At 43.4% G+C, this 26,127-nt stretch overlaps 1 protein-coding gene across 2 annotated transcripts in view; it reads left to right on the top strand.

Moving 5' to 3' along the window:
• The window catches only part of LOC311105115 (protocadherin alpha-C2-like), a gene marked incomplete at its 5' end in the record, with an annotated part of 179,915 nt that overhangs the window by 49,975 nt on the left and 103,813 nt on the right, over window positions 1–26,127 (top strand). The gene's annotated exons all lie outside the window — the stretch shown is intronic.

Below are 26,127 nucleotides of genomic sequence, written 5' to 3'. Positions count from 1 at the left end.
AATGAGGGAGGGGTAGGGGGACTGGGAGGGGGGGAGCATGTGTGTCACCGTGGGTGAAAGGGGGGAGGTAGCGAATCAGTTATGCTGTGGAGCTCTTACCTGTCTGGAGGTGGCCCCAAGGGGACTGTAAATCTATCGGACACCTTCTGTGTCCCCAGCCACTCTTTGAGAGCCAATCAAAGAGCCTGTTATAGGTGTGTGAGGTTTGGACAGCCTATCAGAGTTATTATTGCTGATGCTTATTGTGTGGATACCGAATCAAACAGCCAACCATAGCCTTGGTTTTGATGGCATGGTTGGTTTCCTCTAACACAGGTCATTCCTCTGTCTTGCATTACTATAGCAATCCATTTAGTGGATTAAATGAAGGTGTTTTATAAAATGATTGATACAAAGCGTTATGATGGAGTTCTGTTAGCTACATGCACGCACACAGGACACACAGTTACACATTCTCAAGTCGGCGCATATCTAGTCCAAGCACTCAACCTCTTTCCTGCTTATGAGAGGGTTTTGTTTGCTTGTTTGTGCGTCAAATCTTCTACATACTTTTCTCCCTGCAGCTAAACTACTAACCCAGACACTGCTAAACTACTAACCCACACACTACTAAACTACTAACCCAGACACTGCTAAACTACTAACCCAGACACTACTAAACTACTAACTCAGACACTGCTAAACTACTAACCCAGACACTACTAAACTACTAACCCAGACACTACTAAACTACTAACCCAGACACTATTAAACTAGTAACCCAGACACTACTAAACTACTAACCCATACACTACTAAACTACTAACCCAAACACTATTAAACTAGTAACCCAGACAGTACTAAACTAGTAACCCAGACACTCACATACATGCTGACTTCCAATTAGATTCAGCTCTGCAGCTTCAATAACACGCTGTCGTCTGTTGACTTTAGTAAGGATAGTTTGCTTGTTCTTTTCCAAGAGGTCACATTTCCTTATGCATGGTTATTCTGATATGAAAGGTCGCTATAGTATTACTTTCATGTCTTTCTATTAATTTGACATAAGCCATGAAGGCACGTAGGTAGACAACAGTGTGATTTCAGCCGTGGTACGATGCTAGTTTTCATTCCAGTTATTTTGCTGTCACAGTGCAGTAGCTAATTATGTGATTCTGAGGCATTGTGGGTGCCATTGTTTTCCATGTGAGTGTTGTGTTTGGTTACTCGGTCTGTATCTATATCTGCGGGGTGTGTGTGTGCACGCTGCATATTGCCGTGTCCTGGTTTTCATCTTGTTCCTGTGCCTCTGGTCCCGCCCCTGTCCTACTTATCAAGGAACGAGGGAAAAACAGATTAGGAAATAAATGATTAAGGACTAGTTTGATTATATACTGGGAGCGATTCATCGTGTGTGTGTGTGTGTGCATGAGGTTTAAGAACTCCTCAAATCTATCTCTGTGAATAATTTGTGGTTATGAAAAATATATTAAAGGAATGGGCAATTGGCCATGTGATATTACACAAGTTATTAGTTTAGTCTGCATGACTTCCCCTCATGCAGGCAGTGTAAAGTATATCATTACATATTTCTCACTGCTCACATTTCTCTATCCCCCTCTTCTCTCCCTTCTTTCTTTCCCTTTCAGCTCTCTTCCACTTTCTGTCTCTCCCTCTGTCGTTTTCTCTCCACCTCTCTCATTCTCTCCGATTTTCTGTATTTCTCCCTCCCCTTTCTCTCTCCATCTCACACTTGCCTCCTCTCTCTCTCCCTTCCCCTTTCCCTCTCTCTCTTTCCCTTCCTCCTCTCTCTATCCCTCCTTTCCTCCTCCCTCTCTCTCTCCCTTCACACTGTATCACAGTATCTTTGTCATTAGCGTAATGCTGAAGTAGGGTTCAATTGATATAATTATTATAACACAATCTTGCATAGTTGTCTGTTACACAAGCTTACAGAGGACTGTAATAGTCTGTCTTTTACCCAAGCCTATAGAGGGCTGTAATAGTATGTCTATTACACAAGCCTACAGAGGACTGTAATAGTCTGTATGTTACCAAAGCCTACAAAGGACTGTAATAGTCTGTCTGTTACCCAAGCCTACAGAGGACTGTAATAGTCTGTATTTTACCCAAGCCTATAGAGGGCTGTGATAGTATGTCTATTACACAAGCCTACAGAGGACTGTAATAGTCTGTATGTTACCCAAGCCTACAGAGGACTGTAATAGTCTCTCTGTTACCCAAGCCTACAGAGGACTGTAATAGTCTGTCTGTTACCCAAGCCTACAGAAGACTGTAATAATCTGTCTGTTACACAAGCCTACAGAGGACTGTAATAGTCTGTCTGTTACCCAAGCCTACGGAGGACTGTAATAGTATTTATGTTACCCAAGCCTACAGAGGGCTGTAATAGTCTGTCTGTTACTCGAGCTTTCAGATGACTGTAATAGTCTGTCTGTTACACAAGCCTACAGAAGACTGTAAAAGTCTGTATGTTACCCAAGTCTACAGAGGACTGTAATAGTATGTATGTTACCCAAGTCTACAGAAGACTGTAATAGTCTGTCTGTAACACAAGCCTACAGAGGACTGTAATGGTCTCTCTGTTACCAAAGCCCACAGAAGGCTGTAATAGTCTCTCCGTTACCCATGCCTACAGAGGACTGTAATAGTTTATTTGTTAGCCAAGCCTACAGAGGACTGTAATGGTCTCTCTGTTACCCAAGCCTACAGAGGACTGCAAGAGTCTGTCTGTTACCTAAGCCTACAGAGGACTGTCATAGTCTGTCTGTTATACAAGTCTACAGAGGATTGTAATAGTCTGTCTGTTACACAAGCCTACAGAGGACTGTAATAATGTGTTTTACCCAAACCTACAGAGGACTGTAATATTATTTATGTTACCCAAGCCTACAGAGGGCTGTAAAACTATGTTTGTTACCCAAGCCTACAGAGGGCTGTAATAGTCTATCTGTTACACAAGCTGACAGAGGACTGTAATAATATATCTGTTACCCAAGCCTACAGAGGACTGTAATAGTGTCTCTGTTACCCAAGCCTACAGAGGACTGTAATAGTGTCTCTGTTACCCAAGCCTACAGAGGACTGTAATTGTCTGTCTGTTACACAAACCTACAGAGGACTGTAATAGTCTCTCTGTTACACAAATCTACCGAAGACTGTAATAGTCTCTCTGTTGCACAAGCCTACAGAGGACTGTAATAGTCTCTCTGTTACCCAAACCTACAGAGGACTGAAATAGTATATTTGTTACCCAAGCATACAAAGGACTGTAATACTCTCTCTGTTACACAAGCCTACAGAGGACTGTAACAGTATCTCTGTTACCCAAGCCTACAGAGGACTGTAATAGTCTCTCTGTTACACAAGCCTACAGAGGACTGTAATGGTCTCTCTGTTACCCAAGCCTACAGAGGACTGTAATAGTCTGTCTGTTACCCAAGTCTACAGAATACTTTAATAGTCTGTGTGTTACACAAGCCTACAGAAGACTGTAATAGTCTCTCTGTTACCCAAGCCTACAGAGGGCTGTAATAGTCTCTCTGTTACCCAAGCCTACAGAGGACTGTAATAGTATGTTGGTTACCCAAGTCTACAGAACACTGTAATAGTCTGTCTGTTAACCAAGCCTAGAGAGGACAGTAATATTCTCTATGTTACCCAAGCTACAGATTTCTGTAATAGTCTGTCTTTTACACAAACCTACAGAGGACTGTAATAGTCTTTCTGATAAACAAGCCTACAAATATATGTGATGGTCTCTCTGTTACCTAAGCCTACATAGGACTGTAATAGTCTCTCTGTTAAACAAGCCTACAGAGGACTGTAATAGTATCTCTGTTACCGAAGCCTACAGAGGACTGTAATCGTCTCTCTGTTACACAAATCTACCGAAGACTGTAATAGTCTCTCTGTTGCACAAGCCTACAGAGGGTTGTTATAGTCTCTCTGTTACACATGCCTACAGAGGACTGTAATAGTCTCTCTGTTACCCAAGCCTACAGCGAACTGTAATAGTATCTCTGTTACACAAGCCTACAGAGGACTGTAATAGTTTATCTGTTACCCAAGCCTACAGTGGGCTGTAATAGTCTCTTTGTTACACAAGCTGAAGAGGACTGTAATAGTCTCTCTGTTACCCAAGCCTACAAAGGACTGTAATGGTCTGTCTGTTACCTAAGCCTACAGACTGTAATAGTCTCTCTGTTACAAAAGTGTACAGAATACTGTAATAGTCTCTCTGTTACGCAAGCCTACAGAGGACTGTAATAGTCTCTCTGTTAACCAAGCCTACAGAGGACTGTAATAGTATCTCTGTTACTGAAACCAACAGAGGACAGTAATCGTCTATCTCTTGCACAAGCCTACAGAGTACTGTAATAGTCTCTCTGTTACCCAAGCCTACAGAGGACTGTAATAGTCTCTCTGTTACCCAAGCCTACAGAGGACTGTAAAAGTGTCTCTTTTACCCAAGCCTACAGAGGACTGTAATAGTCTCTCTGTTACACAAATCTACCGAAAACTGTAATAGACTCTCTGTTACATAAACATACAGAGGACTGTAATAGTCTCTCTGTTAAACAAGCTTACAAAGTACTGTAATAGTCTCTCTGTTACCCAAGCCTACAGAGGACTGTAATAGTATCTCTTTTACCCAAGCCTACAGAGGACTGTAATAGTCTCTCTGTTACACAAATCTACCGAAGACTGTAATAGACTCTCTGTTACACAAACATACAGAGGACTGTAATAGTCTCTCTGTTAAACAAGCTTACAAAGTACTGTAATAGTCTCTCTGTTACCCAATCCTACAGAGGACTTTAATAGTTTCTCTGTTACCCAAGCCTACAGAGGACTGAAATTTTCTCTCTGTTACCCAAGCCTACAGAGTACTGAAATAGTATCTCTGTTACACAAGCCTACAGAGGACTGTGATAGTCTCTCTGTTACCCAAGCTTACAGATGGCTGTATTAGTCTCTCCGTTACCCATGCCTACAGAGGACTGTAATAGTCTCTCTGTTACCCAAGCCTACAGAGGACTGTAATAGTCTCTGTTACACAAGCGTACAGAGGACTGACATTTCTCTCTGTTACCCAAGCCTACAGAGGACTGCAAAAGTGTCTCTGTTACCCATCCCTACAGAGGACTGTAATAGTCTCTCTGTTACACAAGCCTACAGAGGACTGTAATGGTCTCACTGTTACACAATCCTACAGATGTCTGTAATAGTCTCTCTGTTACCCATGCCTACAGAGGACTGTAATAGTATCTATATTACCCAAGCCTACAGAGGGCTGTAATAGTCTCTCCTTTACTCAAGCCTACAGAGGACAGTAATGCTATGTCTGTTACCAATGCCTACAGAGGACTGTAATAGTCTCTCTGTTACCCAAGCCTCCAGAGGACTGTAATCGTCTGTCTGTTACACAAGCCTACAGAGGGCTGTAATAGTCTTTCTGTTACCCAAGCCTCCAGAGGACTGTAATCGTTTGTCTGTTACACAAGCCTACAGAGGGCTGTAATAGTCTGTCTGTTACACAAATCTACAGAGGACTGTAATGGTCTCTCTGTCACACAAATCTACAGAAGACTGTAATAGTCTCTCTGTTACCCAAGCCTACATAGGGCTGTATTAGTCTCTCAGTTATCCATGCCTACAGAGGACTATAATAGTTGCTTTGTTAGCCAAGCCTACAGAGGACTGTAATGGTCTCTCTGATACACAAGCCTACAGAGGACTGTAATGGTCTCACTGTTACACAATCCTACAGATGTCTGTAATAGTCTCTCTGTTACCCATGCCTACAGAGGACTGTAATAGTATCTATATTACCCAAGCCTAAAGAGGGCTGTAATAGTCTCTCCGTTACTCAAGCCTACAGAGGACAGTAATGCTATGTCTGTTACCAATGCCTACAGAGGACTGTAATAGTCTCTCTGTTACCCAAGCCTACAGAGGACTGTAATAGTATCTCTGTTACCCAAGCCTCCAGAGGACTGTAATCGTCTGTCTGTTACACAAGCCTACAGAGGGCTGTAATAGTCTGTCTGTTACACAAATCTACAGAGGACTGTAATGGTCTCTCTGGTACACAAATCTACAGAAGACTGTAATAGTCTCTCTTTTACCCAAGCCTACATAGGGCTGTATTAGTCTCTCAGTTATCCATGCCTACAGAGGACTGTAATCGTTTCTTTGTTAGCCAAGCCTACAGAGGACTGTAATGGTCTCTCTGATACCCAAGCCTACAGAGGACTGTAATAGTCTGTATGTTACCCAAGGCTACAGAGGACTTAATAGTATCTCTGTTACCCTATTCTACAGAGGACTGTAACAATCTCTCTGTAACCCAAGGTTACAGAGGACTGTAATAGTCTCTCTGTTACCCAATTCTACAGAGGACTGTAATAGTCTCTCTGTTACCCAAGCCTACAGAGGACTGTAATAGTCTCTCCGTTACCCATGCCTACAGATGACTTTAATAGTTTCTTTGTTAGCTAAGCCTACAGAGGACTGTAATTGTCTCTCTGTTAGCCAAGCCTACAGAGGACTGTAATAGTATCTCTGTTACACAAGCTGACAGAGGACTGTAATAGTCTCTCTGTTACCCTACAAAGGACTGTAATGGTCTCTCTGTCTCCTAAGCCTACAGAGGACTGTAATAGTCTCTCTGGTACACAAGCCTACAGAGGACTGTAATGGTCTCTCTGTTACACAAGCCTACAGAGGACTGTAATAGTTTCTCTGTTACCCAAGCCTACAGAGGACTTTTATAGTTTCTTTGTTAGCCAAGCCTACAGAGGACTGTAAGGGTCTGTCTGTTACCCAAGGCTACAGAGGACTTTAATTGTCTCCATCTGTTACCCAATTCTACAGAGGACTGTAATAATATCTCTGTTACACAAGCCTATAAAGGACTGTAATGGTCTCTCTGTCTCCTAAGCCTACAGAGGACTGTCATAGTATCTACATTTACATTATTACATTTTATTCATTTAGCAGATGCTCTTATCCAGAGCAACTTACAGGAGCAATTAGGGTTAAGTGCCTTGCTCAAGGGCACATAGACAGATTTTTTACCTAGTCGGCTCGGGGATTAGATCCAGCGACCTTTCGGTTACTGGCACAACGCTCTTAACCACTAAGCTACCTGCCGTATCTCTGTTACACAAGCCTACAGAGTACTTTAATAGTCTCTCTGTTACCCAAGCCTACAGAGGGCTGTATTGGTCTCTCCGTTACCCATGCCTACAGAGGACTGTAATAGTCTCTGTTACACAAGCGTACAGAGGACTGACATTTCTCTCTGTTACCCAAGCCTACAGAGGACTGCAAAAGTGTCTCTGTTACCCAACCCTACAGAGGACTGTAATAGTCTCTCTGTTACACAAGCCTACAGAGGACTGTAATGGTCTCACTGTTACACAATCCTACAGATGTCTGTAATAGTCTCTCTGTTACCCATGCCTACAGAGGACTGTAATAGTATCTATATTACCCAAGCCTACAGAGGGCTGTAATAGTCTCTCCTTTACTCAAGCCTACAGAGGACAGTAATGCTATGTCTGTTACCAATGCCTACAGAGGACTGTAATAGTCTCTCTGTTACCCAAGCCTCCAGAGGACTGTAATCGTCTGTCTGTTACACAAGCCTACAGAGGGCTGTAATAGTCTGTCTGTTACCCAAGCCTCCAGAGGACTGTAATCGTCTGTCTGTTACACAAGCCTACAGAGGGCTGTAATAGTCTGTCTGTTACACAAATCTACAGAGGACTGTAATGGTCTCTCTGTCACACAAATCACAGAAGACTGTAATAGTCTCTCTGTTACCCAAGCCTACATAGGGCTGTATTAGTCTCTCAGTTATCCATGCCTACAGAGGACTATAATAGTTGCTTTGTTAGCCAAGCCTACAGAGGACTGTAATGGTCTCTCTGATACACAAGCCTACAGAGGACTGTAATGGTCTCACTGTTACACAATCCTACAGATGTCTGTAATAGTCTCTCTGTTACCCATGCCTACAGAGGACTGTAATAGTATCTATATTACCCAAGCCTAAAGAGGGCTGTAATAGTCTCTCCGTTACTCAAGCCTACAGAGGACAGTAATGCTATGTCTGTTACCAATGCCTACAGAGGACTGTAATAGTCTCTCTGTTACCCAAGCCTACAGAGGACTGTAATAGTATCTCTGTTACCCAAGCCTCCAGAGGACTGTAATCGTCTGTCTGTTACACAAGCCTACAGAGGGCTGTAATAGTCTGTCTGTTACACAAATCTACAGAGGACTGTAATGGTCTCTCTGTTACACAAATATACAGAAGACTGTAATAGTCTCTCTGTTACCCAAGCCTACATAGGGCTGTATTAGTCTCTCAGTTATCCATGCCTACAGAGGACTGTAATAGTTTATTTGTTAGCCAAGCCTACAGAGGACTGTAATGGTCTCTCTGATACCCAAGCCTACAGAGGACTGTAATAGTCTGTATGTTACCCAAGGCTACAGAGGACTTAATAGTATCTCTGCTACCCTATTCTACAGAGGACTGTAACATTCTCTCTGTAACCCAAGGTTACAGAGGACTGTAATAGTAACTCTGTTACCCAATTCTACAGAGGACTGTAATAGTCTCTCTGTTACCCAAGCCTACAGAGGACTGTAATAGTCTCTCCATTACCCATGCCTACAGATGACTTTAATAGTTTCTTTGTTAGCTAAACCTACAGAGGACTGTAATTGTCTCTCTGTTAGCCAAGCCTACAGAGGACTGTAATAGTCTCTCTGTTACACAAGCTGACAGAGGACTGTAATAGTATCTATATTACCCAAGCCTACAGAGGGCTGTAATAGGCTCTCCGTAACTCAAGCCTACAGAGGACATTAATGCTATGTCTGTTACCAATGCCTACAGAGGACTGTAATAGTCTCTCTGTTACCCAAGCCTACAGAGGACTGTAATAGTATCTCTGTTACCCAAGCCTCCAGAGGACTGTAATCGTCTGTCTGTTACACAAGCCTACAGAGGGCTGTAATAGTCTGTCTGTTACACAAATCTACAGAGGACTGTAATGGTCTCTCTGGTACACAAATCTACAGAAGACTGTAATAGTCTCTCTTTTACCCAAGCCTACATAGGGCTGTATTAGTCTCTCAGTTATCCATGCCTACAGAGGACTGTAATCGTTTCTTTGTTAGCCAAGCCTACAGAGGACTGTAATGGTCTCTCTGATACCCAAGCCTACAGAGGACTGTAATAGTCTGTATGTTACCCAAGGCTACAGAGGACTTAATAGTATCTCTGTTACCCTATTCTACAGAGGACTGTAACAGTCTCTCTGTAACCCAAGGTTACAGAGGACTGTAATAGTCTCTCTGTTACCCAATTCTACAGAGGACTGTAATAGTCTCTCTGTTACCCAAGCCTACAGAGGACTGTAATAGTCTCTCCGTTACCCATGCCTACAGATGACTTTAATAGTTTCTTTGTTAGCTAAGCCTACAGAGGACTGTAATTGTCTCTCTGTTAGCCAAGCCTACAGAGGACTGTAATAGTATCTCTGTTACACAAGCTGACAGAGGACTGTAATAGTCTCTCTGTTACCCTACAAAGGACTGTAATGGTCTCTCTGTCTCCTAAGCCTACAGAGGACTGTAATAGTCTCTCTGGTACACAAGCCTACAGAGGACTGTAATGGTCTCTCTGTTACACAAGCCTACAGAGGACTGTAATAGTTTCTCTGTTACCCAAGCCTACAGAGGACTTTTATAGTTTATTTGTTAGCCAAGCCTACAGAGGACTGTAAGGGTCTGTCTGTTACCCAAGGCTACAGAGGACTTTAATTGTCTCCATCTGTTACCCAATTCTACAGAGGACTGTAATAATATCTCTGTTACACAAGCCTATAAAGGACTGTAATGGTCTCTCTGTCTCCTAAGCCTACAGAGGACTGTCATAGTATCTACATTTACATTATTACATTTTATTCATTTAGCAGATGCTCTTATCCAGAGCAACTTACAGGAGCAATTAGGGTTAAGTGCCTTGCTCAAGGGCACATCGACAGATTTTTCACCTAGTCGGCTCGGGGATTAGATCCAGCGACCTTTCGGTTACTGGCACAACGCTCTTAACCACTAAGCTACCTGCCGTATCTCTGTTTCACAAGCCTACAGAGTACTTTAATAGTCTCTCTGTTACCCAAGCCTACAGAGGGCTGTATTGGTCTCTCCGTTACCCATGCCTACAGAGGACTGTAATAGTTTATTTGTTAGCCAAGGTTACAGAGGACTGACATTTTCTCTCTGTTACCCAAGCCTACAGAGGACTGCAATAGTGTCTCTGTTACCCAACCCTACAGAGGACTGTAATAGTCTCTCTGTTACACAAGCCTACAGAGGACTGTAATGGTCTCACTGTTACACAATCCTACAGATGACTGTAATAGTCTTTCTGTTACCCATGCCTACAGCGGACTGTAATAGTATCTATATTACCCAAGCCTACAGAGGGCTGTAATAGTCTCTCTGTTACTCAAGCCTACAGAGGACTTTAATGGTATGTCTGTTACCAATGCCTACAGAGGACTGTAATAGTCTCTCTGTTACCCAAGCCTACAGAGGACTGTAATAGTATCTCTGTTACCCAAGCCTACAGAGGACTGTAATCGTCTGTCTGTTACACAAGCCTACAGAGGGCTGTAATAGTCTGTCTGTTACACAAATCTACAGAGGACTGTAATAGTCTCTCTGTTACACAAGCCTACAGAGGACTGTAATGGTCTCTCTGTTACACAAATCTACAGAAGACTGTAATAGTCTCTCTGTTACCCAAGCCTACAGAGGGCTGTATTAGTCTCTCGGTTATCCATGCCTACAGAGGACTGTAATAGTTTCTTTGTTAGCCAAGCCTACAGAGGACTGTAATGGTCTCTCTGATACCCAAGCCTACAGAGGACTGTAATAGTCTGTCTGTTACCCAAGGCTACAGATGACTGTAATAGTATCTCTGTTACCCAATTTTACAGAGGACTGTAATAGTCTCTCTGTAACCCAAGGTTACAGAGGACTGTAATAGTCTCCCTGTTACCCAATTCTACAGAGGACTGTAATAGTATCTCTGTTACCCAAGCCTACAGAGGGCTGAAATAGTCTCTCCGTTACCCATGCCTACAGATGACTTTAATCGTTTCTTTGTTAGCTAAGCCTACAGAGGATTGCAATTGTCTCTCTGTTACACAAGCTGACAGAGGACTGTAATAGTCTCTCTGTTACCCAAGCCTAAAAAGGACTGTAATGGTCTCTCTGTCTCCTAAGCCTACAGAGGACTGTTATAGTATCTCTGTTACACAAGCCTACAGAGTACTTTAATAGTCTCTCTGTTACCCAAGCCTACAGAGGGCTGCAATAGTCTCTCTGTTACCCAAGCCTACAGAGGACTGTAATAGTCTCTCTGGTACACAAGCCTACAGAGGACTGTAATGGTCTCTCTGTTACACAAGCCTACAGAGCACTTTAATAGTTTCTCTGTTACCCAAGCCTACAGAGGGCTGAAATAGTCTCTCTGTTACCCATGCCTACAGAGGACTGTAATAGTGTCTCTGTTACCCAAGCCTACAGAGGACTGTAATTGTCTGTCTGTTACACAAACCTACAGAGGACTGTAATAGTCTCTCTGTTACACAAATCTACCGAAGACTGTAATAGTCTCTCTGTTGCACAAGCCTACAGAGGACTGTAATAGTCTCTCTGTTACCCAAACCTACAGAGGACTGAAATAGTATATTTGTTACCCAAGCATACAAAGGACTGTAATACTCTCTCTGTTACACAAGCCTACAGAGGACTGTAACAGTATCTCTGTTACCCAAGCCTACAGAGGACTGTAATAGTCTCTCTGTTACACAAGCCTACAGAGGACTGTAATGGTCTCTCTGTTACCCAAGCCTACAGAGGACTGTAATAGTCTGTCTGTTACCCAAGTCTACAGAATACTTTAATAGTCTGTGTGTTACACAAGCCTACAGAAGACTGTAATAGTCTCTCTGTTACCCAAGCCTACAGAGGGCTGTAATAGTCTCTCTGTTACCCAAGCCTACAGAGGACTGTAATAGTATGTTGGTTACCCAAGTCTACAGAACACTGTAATAGTCTGTCTGTTAACCAAGCCTAGAGAGGACAGTAATATTCTCTATGTTACCCAAGCTACAGATTTCTGTAATAGTCTGTCTTTTACACAAACCTACAGAGGACTGTAATAGTCTTTCTGATAAACAAGCCTACAAATATATGTGATGGTCTCTCTGTTACCTAAGCCTACATAGGACTGTAATAGTCTCTCTGTTAAACAAGCCTACAGAGGACTGTAATAGTATCTCTGTTACCGAAGCCTACAGAGGACTGTAATCGTCTCTCTGTTACACAAATCTACCGAAGACTGTAATAGTCTCTCTGTTGCACAAGCCTACAGAGGGTTGTTATAGTCTCTCTGTTACACATGCCTACAGAGGACTGTAATAGTCTCTCTGTTACCCAAGCCTACAGCGAACTGTAATAGTATCTCTGTTACACAAGCCTACAGAGGACTGTAATAGTTTATCTGTTACCCAAGCCTACAGTGGGCTGTAATAGTCTCTTTGTTACACAAGCTGAAGAGGACTGTAATAGTCTCTCTGTTACCCAAGCCTACAAAGGACTGTAATGGTCTGTCTGTTACCTAAGCCTACAGACTGTAATAGTCTCTCTGTTACAAAAGTGTACAGAATACTGTAATAGTCTCTCTGTTACGCAAGCCTACAGAGGACTGTAATAGTCTCTCTGTTAACCAAGCCTACAGAGGACTGTAATAGTATCTCTGTTACTGAAACCAACAGAGGACAGTAATCGTCTATCTCTTGCACAAGCCTACAGAGTACTGTAATAGTCTCTCTGTTACCCAAGCCTACAGAGGACTGTAATAGTCTCTCTGTTACCCAAGCCTACAGAGGACTGTAAAAGTGTCTCTTTTACCCAAGCCTACAGAGGACTGTAATAGTCTCTCTGTTACACAAATCTACCGAAAACTGTAATAGACTCTCTGTTACATAAACATACAGAGGACTGTAATAGTCTCTCTGTTAAACAAGCTTACAAAGTACTGTAATAGTCTCTCTGTTACCCAAGCCTACAGAGGACTGTAATAGTATCTCTTTTACCCAAGCCTACAGAGGACTGTAATAGTCTCTCTGTTACACAAATCTACCGAAGACTGTAATAGACTCTCTGTTACACAAACATACAGAGGACTGTAATAGTCTCTCTGTTAAACAAGCTTACAAAGTACTGTAATAGTCTCTCTGTTACCCAATCCTACAGAGGACTTTAATAGTTTCTCTGTTACCCAAGCCTACAGAGGACTGAAATTTTCTCTCTGTTACCCAAGCCTACAGAGTACTGAAATAGTATCTCTGTTACACAAGCCTACAGAGGACTGTGATAGTCTCTCTGTTACCCAAGCTTACAGATGGCTGTATTAGTCTCTCCGTTACCCATGCCTACAGAGGACTGTAATAGTCTCTCTGTTACCCAAGCCTACAGAGGACTGTAATAGTCTCTGTTACACAAGCGTACAGAGGACTGACATATCTCTCTGTTACCCAAGCCTACAGAGGACTGCAAAAGTGTCTCTGTTACCCATCCCTACAGAGGACTGTAATAGTCTCTCTGTTACACAAGCCTACAGAGGACTGTAATGGTCTCACTGTTACACAATCCTACAGATGTCTGTAATAGTCTCTCTGTTACCCATGCCTACAGAGGACTGTAATAGTATCTATATTACCCAAGCCTACAGAGGGCTGTAATAGTCTCTCCTTTACTCAAGCCTACAGAGGACAGTAATGCTATGTCTGTTACCAATGCCTACAGAGGACTGTAATAGTCTCTCTGTTACCCAAGCCTCCAGAGGACTGTAATCGTCTGTCTGTTACACAAGCCTACAGAGGGCTGTAATAGTCTGTCTGTTACCCAAGCCTCCAGAGGACTGTAATCGTCTGTCTGTTACACAAGCCTACAGAGGGCTGTAATAGTCTGTCTGTTACACAAATCTACAGAGGACTGTAATGGTCTCTCTGTCACACAAATCTACAGAAGACTGTAATAGTCTCTCTGTTACCCAAGCCTACATAGGGCTGTATTAGTCTCTCAGTTATCCATGCCTACAGAGGACTATAATAGTTGCTTTGTTAGCCAAGCCTACAGAGGACTGTAATGGTCTCTCTGATACACAAGCCTACAGAGGACTGTAATGGTCTCACTGTTACACAATCCTACAGATGTCTGTAATAGTCTCTCTGTTACCCATGCCTACAGAGGACTGTAATAGTATCTATATTACCCAAGCCTAAAGAGGGCTGTAATAGTCTCTCCGTTACTCAAGCCTACAGAGGACAGTAATGCTATGTCTGTTACCAATGCCTACAGAGGACTGTAATAGTCTCTCTGTTACCCAAGCCTACAGAGGACTGTAATAGTATCTCTGTTACCCAAGCCTCCAGAGGACTGTAATCGTCTGTCTGTTACACAAGCCTACAGAGGGCTGTAATAGTCTGTCTGTTACACAAATCTACAGAGGACTGTAATGGTCTCTCTGGTACACAAATCTACAGAAGACTGTAATAGTCTCTCTTTTACCCAAGCCTACATAGGGCTGTATTAGTCTCTCAGTTATCCATGCCTACAGAGGACTGTAATCGTTTCTTTGTTAGCCAAGCCTACAGAGGACTGTAATGGTCTCTCTGATACCCAAGCCTACAGAGGACTGTAATAGTCTGTATGTTACCCAAGGCTACAGAGGACTTAATAGTATCTCTGTTACCCTATTCTACAGAGGACTGTAACAATCTCTCTGTAACCCAAGGTTACAGAGGACTGTAATAGTCTCTCTGTTACCCAATTCTACAGAGGACTGTAATAGTCTCTCTGTTACCCAAGCCTACAGAGGACTGTAATAGTCTCTCCGTTACCCATGCCTACAGATGACTTTAATAGTTTCTTTGTTAGCTAAGCCTACAGAGGACTGTAATTGTCTCTCTGTTAGCCAAGCCTACAGAGGACTGTAATAGTATCTCTGTTACACAAGCTGACAGAGGACTGTAATAGTCTCTCTGTTACCCTACAAAGGACTGTAATGGTCTCTCTGTCTCCTAAGCCTACAGAGGACTGTAATAGTCTCTCTGGTACACAAGCCTACAGAGGACTGTAATGGTCTCTCTGTTACACAAGCCTACAGAGGACTGTAATAGTTTCTCTGTTACCCAAGCCTACAGAGGACTTTTATAGTTTCTTTGTTAGCCAAGCCTACAGAGGACTGTAAGGGTCTGTCTGTTACCCAAGGCTACAGAGGACTTTAATTGTCTCCATCTGTTACCCAATTCTACAGAGGACTGTAATAATATCTCTGTTACACAAGCCTATAAAGGACTGTAATGGTCTCTCTGTCTCCTAAGCCTACAGAGGACTGTCATAGTATCTACATTTACATTATTACATTTTATTCATTTAGCAGATGCTCTTATCCAGAGCAACTTACAGGAGCAATTAGGGTTAAGTGCCTTGCTCAAGGGCACATAGACAGATTTTTTACCTAGTCGGCTCGGGGATTAGATCCAGCGACCTTTCGGTTACTGGCACAACGCTCTTAACCACTAAGCTACCTGCCGTATCTCTGTTACACAAGCCTACAGAGTACTTTAATAGTCTCTCTGTTACCCAAGCCTACAGAGGGCTGTATTGGTCTCTCCGTTACCCATGCCTACAGAGGACTGTAATAGTCTCTGTTACACAAGCGTACAGAGGACTGACATTTCTCTCTGTTACCCAAGCCTACAGAGGACTGCAAAAGTGTCTCTGTTACCCAACCCTACAGAGGACTGTAATAGTCTCTCTGTTACACAAGCCTACAGAGGACTGTAATGGTCTCACTGTTACACAATCCTACAGATGTCTGTAATAGTCTCTCTGTTACCCATGCCTACAGAGGACTGTAATAGTATCTATATTACCCAAGCCTACAGAGGGCTGTAATAGTCTCTCCTTTACTCAAGCCTACAGAGGACAGTAATGCTATGTCTGTTACCAATGCCTACAGAGGACTGTAATAGTCTCTCTGTTACCCAAGCCTCCAGAGGACTGTAATCGTCTGTCTGTTACACAAGCCTACAGAGGGCTGTAATAGTCTGTCTGTTACCCAAGCCTCCAGAGGACTGTAATCGTCTGTCTGTTACACAAGCCTACAGAGGGCTGTAATAGTCTGTCTGTTACACAAATCTACAGAGGACTGTAATGGTCTCTCTGTCACACAAATCTACAGAAGACTGTAATAGTCTCTCTGTTACCCAAGCCTACATAGGGCTGTATTAGTCTCTCAGTTATCCATGCCTACAGAGGACTATAATAGTTGCTTTGTTAGCCAAGCCTACAGAGGACTGTAATGGTCTCTCTGATACACAAGCCTACAGAGGACTGTAATGGTCTCACTGTTACACAATCCTACAGATGTCTGTAATAGTCTCTCTGTTACCCATGCCTACAGAGGACTGTAATAGTATCTATATTACCCAAGCCTAAAGAGGGCTGTAATAGTCTCTCCGTTACTCAAGCCTACAGAGGACAGTAATGCTATGTCTGTTACCAATGCCTACAGAGGACTGTAATAGTCTCTCTGTTACCCAAGCCTACAGAGGACTGTAATAGTATCTCTGTTACCCAAGCCTCCAGAGGACTGTAATCGTCTGTCTGTTACACAAGCCTACAGAGGGCTGTAATAGTCTGTCTGTTACACAAATCTACAGAGGACTGTAATGGTCTCTCTGTTACACAAATATACAGAAGACTGTAATAGTCTCTCTGTTACCCAAGCCTACATAGGGCTGTATTAGTCTCTCAGTTATCCATGCCTACAGAGGACTGTAATAGTTTCTTTGTTAGCCAAGCCTACAGAGGACTGTAATGGTCTCTCTGATACCCAAGCCTACAGAGGACTGTAATAGTCTGTATGTTACCCAAGGCTACAGAGGACTTAATAGTATCTCTGCTACCCTATTCTACAGAGGACTGTAACATTCTCTCTGTAACCCAAGGTTACAGAGGACTGTAATAGTAACTCTGTTACCCAATTCTACAGAGGACTGTAATAGTCTCTCTGTTACCCAAGCCTACAGAGGACTGTAATAGTCTCTCCATTACCCATGCCTACAGATGACTTTAATAGTTTCTTTGTTAGCTAAACCTACAGAGGACTGTAATTGTCTCTCTGTTAGCCAAGCCTACAGAGGACTGTAATAGTCTCTCTGTTACACAAGCTGACAGAGGACTGTAATAGTATCTATATTACCCAAGCCTACAGAGGGCTGTAATAGGCTCTCCGTAACTCAAGCCTACAGAGGACATTAATGCTATGTCTGTTACCAATGCCTACAGAGGACTGTAATAGTCTCTCTGTTACCCAAGCCTACAGAGGACTGTAATAGTATCTCTGTTACCCAAGCCTCCAGAGGACTGTAATCGTCTGTCTGTTACACAAGCCTACAGAGGGCTGTAATAGTCTGTCTGTTACACAAATCTACAGAGGACTGTAATGGTCTCTCTGGTACACAAATCTACAGAAGACTGTAATAGTCTCTCTTTTACCCAAGCCTACATAGGGCTGTATTAGTCTCTCAGTTATCCATGCCTACAGAGGACTGTAATCGTTTCTTTGTTAGCCAAGCCTACAGAGGACTGTAATGGTCTCTCTGATACCCAAGCCTACAGAGGACTGTAATAGTCTGTATGTTACCCAAGGCTACAGAGGACTTAATAGTATCTCTGTTACCCTATTCTACAGAGGACTGTAACAGTCTCTCTGTAACCCAAGGTTACAGAGGACTGTAATAGTCTCTCTGTTACCCAATTCTACAGAGGACTGTAATAGTCTCTCTGTTACCCAAGCCTACAGAGGACTGTAATAGTCTCTCCGTTACCCATGCCTACAGATGACTTTAATAGTTTCTTTGTTAGCTAAGCCTACAGAGGACTGTAATTGTCTCTCTGTTAGCCAAGCCTACAGAGGACTGTAATAGTATCTCTGTTACACAAGCTGACAGAGGACTGTAATAGTCTCTCTGTTACCCTACAAAGGACTGTAATGGTCTCTCTGTCTCCTAAGCCTACAGAGGACTGTAATAGTCTCTCTGGTACACAAGCCTACAGAGGACTGTAATGGTCTCTCTGTTACACAAGCCTACAGAGGACTGTAATAGTTTCTCTGTTACCCAAGCCTACAGAGGACTTTTATAGTTTCTTTGTTAGCCAAGCCTACAGAGGACTGTAAGGGTCTGTCTGTTACCCAAGGCTACAGAGGACTTTAATTGTCTCCATCTGTTACCCAATTCTACAGAGGACTGTAATAATATCTCTGTTACACAAGCCTATAAAGGACTGTAATGGTCTCTCTGTCTCCTAAGCCTACAGAGGACTGTCATAGTATCTACATTTACATTATTACATTTTATTCATTTAGCAGATGCTCTTATCCAGAGCAACTTACAGGAGCAATTAGGGTTAAGTGCCTTGCTCAAGGGCACATCGACAGATTTTTCACCTAGTCGGCTCGGGGATTAGATCCAGCGACCTTTCGGTTACTGGCACAACGCTCTTAACCACTAAGCTACCTGCCGTATCTCTGTTTCACAAGCCTACAGAGTACTTTAATAGTCTCTCTGTTACCCAAGCCTACAGAGGGCTGTATTGGTCTCTCCGTTACCCATGCCTACAGAGGACTGTAATAGTTTATTTGTTAGCCAAGGTTACAGAGGACTGACATTTTCTCTCTGTTACCCAAGCCTACAGAGGACTGCAATAGTGTCTCTGTTACCCAACCCTACAGAGGACTGTAATAGTCTCTCTGTTACACAAGCCTACAGAGGACTGTAATGGTCTCACTGTTACACAATCCTACAGATGACTGTAATAGTCTTTCTGTTACCCATGCCTACAGCGGACTGTAATAGTATCTATATTACCCAAGCCTACAGAGGGCTGTAATAGTCTCTCTGTTACTCAAGCCTACAGAGGACTTTAATGGTATGTCTGTTACCAATGCCTACAGAGGACTGTAATAGTCTCTCTGTTACCCAAGCCTACAGAGGACTGTAATAGTATCTCTGTTACCCAAGCCTACAGAGGACTGTAATCGTCTGTCTGTTACACAAGCCTACAGAGGGCTGTAATAGTCTGTCTGTTACACAAATCTACAGAGGACTGTAATAGTCTCTCTGTTACACAAGCCTACAGAGGACTGTAATGGTCTCTCTGTTACACAAATCTACAGAAGACTGTAATAGTCTCTCTGTTACCCAAGCCTACAGAGGGCTGTATTAGTCTCTCGGTTATCCATGCCTACAGAGGACTGTAATAGTTTCTTTGTTAGCCAAGCCTACAGAGGACTGTAATGGTCTCTCTGATACCCAAGCCTACAGAGGACTGTAATAGTCTGTCTGTTACCCAAGGCTACAGATGACTGTAATAGTATCTCTGTTACCCAATTTTACAGAGGACTGTAATAGTCTCTCTGTAACCCAAGGTTACAGAGGACTGTAATAGTCTCCCTGTTACCCAATTCTACAGAGGACTGTAATAGTATCTCTGTTACCCAAGCCTACAGAGGGCTGAAATAGTCTCTCCGTTACCCATGCCTACAGATGACTTTAATCGTTTCTTTGTTAGCTAAGCCTACAGAGGATTGCAATTGTCTCTCTGTTACACAAGCTGACAGAGGACTGTAATAGTCTCTCTGTTACCCAAGCCTACAAAGGACTGTAATGGTCTCTCTGTCTCCTAAGCCTACAGAGGACTGTTATAGTATCTCTGTTACACAAGCCTACAGAGTACTTTAATAGTCTCTCTGTTACCCAAGCCTACAGAGGGCTGCAATAGTCTCTCTGTTACCCAAGCCTACAGAGGACTGTAATAGTCTCTCTGGTACACAAGCCTACAGAGGACTGTAATGGTCTCTCTGTTACACAAGCCTACAGAGCACTTTAATAGTTTCTCTGTTACCCAAGCCTACAGAGGGCTGAAATAGTCTCTCTGTTACCCATGCCTACAGAGGACTTTAATAGTTTATTTTTTAGCCAAGCCTACAGAGGACTGTAATAGTCTCTCTGTTACACAAGCTTACAAAGGACTGTAATGGTCTCTCTGTCTCCTAAGCCTACAAAGGACTGTTTTAGTATCTCTGTTACACAAGCCTACAGAGTACGTTAATAGTCTCTCTGTTACCCAAGCCTACAGAGGGCTGCAATAGTCTCTGTTACCCAAGCCTACAGATGACTGTAATAGTCTCTCTTTTACACAAGCCTACTGTGGACTGTAATAGTTTCTCTGTTACCCAAGCCTACAGAGGGCTGAAATAGTCTCTCTGTTACCCATGCCTACAGAGGACTTTAATAGTTTATTTGTTAGCCAAGCCTACAGAGGACTGTAATGGTCTCTTTGTTAGCCAAGCCTACAGAGGACTGTAATAGTCTGTCTGTTACCCAAGCATACAGAGGACTGTAATAGTCTCTCTGTTACCCAAGCCTACAGAGGACTGCAATTGTTTCTCTGTTACCCAAGCCTACAGAGGACTGTAATAGCCTAGCTGTTACACAAACCTACAGAAGACTGTAATAGTCTCTCTGTGACCCAAGCCTACAGAGGTCTTTAATAGTCTCTCTGTTACCCAAGCCTACAGAGGACTGCAATATTCTCTCTTTTACTCAAGCCTACAGAGGACTGCAATATTATCTCTGTTACCCAAGCCTACAGAGGGCTATAATAGTCTCTCTGTTACCCAAGCCTACAGAGGTCTTTAATAGTCTCTCTGTTACCCAAGCCTACAGAGGACTGCAATATGCTCTCTGTTTCCCAAGCCTACAGTGGGCTGTAATAGTCTCTCTGTTACCCAAGCCTACAGAGGACTGTATCTCTGCTTCTCTGCTCTTACAGCAGGTAGCACACAGGGCGGCAAGTACCGTAGTGGGTAAGAGCATTGTGCCAGTAACCGAAATTTCGCTGGTTCTAATCCCCGAGCCGCCTAGGTGAAAAATCTGTCGATGTGCCTTTAAGCAAGGCACTTAACCCTAATTGCTCCTGTAAGTCGCTCTTGATAAGAGTGTCTGCTAAATGACTTAAATGTAAATAGAGGAGGCATTCAGATTTTGAAGATGGGTCACTATGTGCTACAGAGAGGATATTTCTTATTCTGGTCTTGTCCATAACGGAGGCATGGTACTAAAGAGAGGCATCACATATGTGTATGGCATAGATGCTGCTCCCTCTACTGTTATTACCACAGCAATACATAGACAACGTGGTGTGTCTGTATCAGTATCTGTCCTCATAAAGGGATATGGTCACTGTATGGTCTGTGTTACCACAGATAGGGGGGAGGTCTCTGGAGCCCTGGCCCAGTGAGGGTGCAGGGAGCTGGGCAGGCCGAGTGAGAAGGTCAGCCTCTTTGTGGGAGTGTGGTGGTGGAGATGGGAGCTGCTAGCTCTCACAGTGAATATGCTGCTGCCGAGCTTCATTACCAATGCATGAGCAGGCCAGCAGCAGCCCGTTGTGTTATGTGTGTGTGTGTGTGTGTGTGTGTGTGTGTGTGTGTGTGTTTCTTTCGGTGTCACATCGTGGCCACTATGCTTTGTGCTCAGAGATGACAGGGCAGTGTGAATATGAACAGAAGTAGATAGGAATCTATGAATAGGAGAGCTGTGCAGAAAGGAGGATGAGATCCAGAAGGAATTGTGTTATCATTCATGCTCTCCATTGCCTTTGAAAAATAAGCCTTCAGCCATGTGTGTGTTACTGTGTGTGTGTGTGTGTGTTTGTGTGTGTGCGTTTGATTATGTGTTTGAGTGTGTGTTTGAGCGTGTGTGTGTGTGTCCTCAACCCCTGCTCCCTCAGTGTGAGGTGTGGTTACCACGGCGACCAGAGAGCTGTGCAAAACGAGAAAGAAGGAGAGGAGGAGGAGAAACTGGCCTGTGAGCGTGTTCCGCTAACACCCCTCCCCCACCCCTCCTTAATGGCTTACACAGACACACTTTCTCACACACTAACATACACACTAACAAACACACTAACATACACACTAACATACACACTAACATACAGAGAGAGTAAACGCTCATACACTCAACAGTATGAAACGATGGGTTTTTGTTTACAAAGAAATAAACATCAGTAGGCTACTCCTCCCCCTTCTCCTCCCAGACACGCCCTCATTTCAAGACGCACAGGCACACACACACACACACACACACACACACACACACACACACACACACATTGGCTACATATATCAACTCCCCCCTTGGTACCCACTCTTTTGCTCCCTCTCGCTCTCTGCCCCTCCTGGTTAATAATACAGACAGACAAACAGATTCATCATACACCATTTATCTACAATCAGGAAGCGAACATTCTGTCTCTTTATTTACCAACCGTATACTAGTTATTAATAATGTAGAGCATTCGATTATCGTACCCTCCGGACATGTTTAATCTCATCAAAGGAAATGTAATGAGGAATAGTTTGGGTGACTCCACGCAGCAGAGTTACAGTGTTATTGAAGAGACTGAATACCCATGTATGTGTGTATTTGTGTAGGGGTGTTTGTGTCTTTGCTTGTGTGCAAGCCTCCGTTTGTGTGCACGTCTTCATTGACCCCACTGCGGACCCTCCACCGGCCCATCCCAGCAGTATAGTGAGCAGTGAGAGGAGGAAATTATGTCGTTGGTCTATGACATCAGCATATTTCACACCTCAGAGGAATAATTAGGAATAATCAATTTCACACCGCATATCCCTACTGAGCATGCTCTGTTTGAGGCCTGACGCTCCACTCAGGGTGGGTCAATGGGAGAGATGGATATGGCCAGATATGGGTCAGCTAGCATTTAGTTAAAGAGCAATGATAGTATATAGCTAACGTTACGGAAAAGACAGAGACAGCGAGACACCTTGATGAGCCCGCACTGCCTGCCTGCCTTTCCCTCAGATGACCACTCAAACCATCAACTTTCTAATGACTGTCCATCTCATGATGTCATGATGTCATGATTATATGATGTTATGATGTCTTGATGTCTTGATGTCTTGATGTCTTGATGTCTTGATGTCTTGATGTCTTGATGTCATGATGTTATGATGTCTTGATGTCTTGATGTCTTGATGTCTTGATGTCATGATGTTATGATGTTTTTCTAAATTACTTGTCTTTTTTTTGTGCTTTGAAGCGCTTTGAGATCATTTGAAAAGCACTATATAAATTGAGTAAATTATGTGAAGACACTTACCCCCCTGACATAGTTAAATAACCATGAGGCAGGGCTATAATTGTAATGTTGATAGGTCACTAAGTGCTGAGTAGATATGAAATCCCTTTTCCCTGGTGAACGGCTACAACTCCACAATACACACTCATTATTGTATTTTAGGACTTCTCCCTCTGTGCATCTGAAAGTGTGGGATATGAAAGCATCTCTTCTTCTTGAGTTTCATTTGTTAGAGAGTGTAGTTCAGCTCTGTGTTCGTACACTATATATACAAAAGTATGTGGACACCCCTTCAAATTAGTGGATTCTGCTATTTCAGCCACACCCGTTGTTGACAAGTGTATAAAATCAAGCACACATGCAATCTCCATAGACAAACAATGGCAGCAGAATAGCCTTAGTGAAGCGCTCAGTGACTTTCAACGTGGCACCGTCATAGGATGCCACCTTTCCAAGGAGTCAGTTCGTCAAATGTCTGCCCTGCTAGAGCTGCCCCGGTCCACTGTAAGTGCTGTTATTATGAAGTGGAAATGTCTAGGAGCAACAACGGCACAGCCGCAAAGTGGTAGGCCACACAAGTTCACAGAATGGGACCACTGAGTGCTGAAGCACGTAGCGCGTAAAAATCGCCTGTCCTCGGTTGCAAGACTCACTACCGAGTTCCAAACTGCCTCTGGAAGCAAAGTCAGCACAATAACTGTTCGTCGGGAGCTTCATGAAATGGGTTTCCATGGCGGAGCACACAAGCCTAAGATCACCATGGGCAATGCCAAGCAACGGCTGGAGTGGTGTAAAGCTCACCGCCATTGGACTCTGGAGCAGTGGAAACGCGTTCTATGGAGTGATCAATAACGCTTCACCACCTGGCAGTCCGACAGAACGCTACCTGCCCCAATGCATAGTGCCAACTGTAAAGTTTGGTGGAGGAGGAATAATGGTCTGGGGCTGTTTTTCATGGTTCGGGCTAGGCCTCTTAGTTCCTGTGCACAAAGTGTGGTCCATACAGAAATGGTTTGTCGAGATTGGTGTGGAAGAACTTGACTGGCCTGCACAGAGCCTGGACCTCAACCCCATCAAACACCTTTGGGATGAATTGGAACGCCGACTGCGAGCCTGATCTAATTGCTCAACATCAGTGCCTGACCTCACTAATGCTCTCGTGGCAAGTCCCCGCAGCAATGTTCCAACATCTAGTGGAAAGCCTTCCATAGAAGAGTGGAGGCTGTTACAGTAGCAAAGGGGGGACCAACTCCGTATTAAGGCCCATGATTTTGGAATGAGATGTTCGATGACCAGGTGTCCACGTACTTTTGTTCATGTAGTGTATTTCAATTTAGCTGTGTGTTCGTGGTTCAGTTTAGCTGTGTGTTTGTTAGAGTAGTTTGTAATTGTAGTGAGTTTGGCTCAGCCAGGTTCAGGGTTCAACAGGCTGTTCAGTAGACTTTGACCCATAACCCCAAATCGCAAGAGATCCATATTGCATGCAATATTTTAAACCGCCACTCAGCAGTGTGTAACGTCTGTAGTTGACTCTGTTCGTCCCTCTCCTCTTGTTGCTGCTTCCCACACACACCAAGCCCAGCCCCCTGCCAATCAAGCAGTGCAGTTCCTTCTCCTCACTGTTAGAGTCACTAGAAGTTTGCATGCTGTTCTGTTAGGTCAAATGCAGTCAACAGATTGTTGCAAACAAGAATTACACCGCTTTCAAATGTGTTACTTAATAAAAATCAGTTTATTTCTAGGATTCCAACTGTTCACTGAAGTGTTTTCATCTACATTGCAAGTCAAATCGCAATCGCAATATTTGGTAAAAAAACGCAATTAGATTTTTGGCCCATATCGTGCAGCCCTTGTGTGTGTGTGTGCGTGTGTATGTGTGTTAGTGTGTGTGTGTGTTAGTGTGTGTGTGTGTTAGTGTGTGTGTGTGTGTGTCTGTGTGTGCGTGTGTAACAGAGAGGGCAGTACGTACGTATGTGCAAGAATGATTAATTCCTGTTCGTGTAGGACCATACTGTTATGCGTCTGCTGCTCTGGTCTCTCCTATTGTGACCTAGAAATCCTCTGATTGGGTCAGACCTGCCAAGTTATTATTGCTATTGGACATGGGGAGAAGAAGATTATGACTCGGAATATGATGATGATTAATATTTCAAATCATGTTTTATGTTTCCAACTGAATGGAAATGGGACAGGAGCCCCTGCACCCAGGGCCTAATCCTGGGATTATACATAACCAAACGTCAGTAAACTCATAGCCGCTGTCTCTGTGGAGATACAGGGTAACATACAAAAAAATACACTAAAATACCCAGAAATCTGTGGGAGAGCAGAGCACAGCCGGCCCTGCATCAATGAACAGAAAAACAATGTGGCCCAGTTATGCCCATCAGGGTGTGTGTGTGTGTCTGTGTGTGTTTGTGTGTGTGTGTGTGTGTGTGTGTGTGTGTGTGTGTGTGTGTGTGTGTGTGTGTGTGAGAGAGAGAGAGAGAGAGAGAGAGATAAAAAGGGAGAGAGAGAGGGGGCAAAGAGAGAGAGAGAGAGAGAGAGAGAGAGAGAGAGAGAGAGAGAGAGAGAGAGAGAGAGAGAGAGAGAGAGAGAGAGAGAGAGAGAGAGAGAGAGAGAGAGGGAGCACAAGAGTAGTAAGGAGAGATGGGAGGGGGTTGTCTATTTTTAGACTTTGCCTTTTTCGATTTTTCCTCCCTGGTAGACTGACATATATGTTCTTAATTAGACACATACAGCGTTATGCCTATATACCCTACAGTATTAAACATCACTAGTAATGCTATA

The sequence above is a fragment of the Coregonus lavaretus genome (assembly GCF_964263955.1).
Source record: "Coregonus lavaretus genome assembly, chromosome: 29".
Classification (NCBI taxonomy): Eukaryota; Metazoa; Chordata; class Actinopteri; order Salmoniformes; family Salmonidae; genus Coregonus; species Coregonus lavaretus.
The sequence above is the reverse complement of the archived record's forward strand: the minus strand, read 5'-3'. Positions and strand labels throughout refer to the sequence as shown.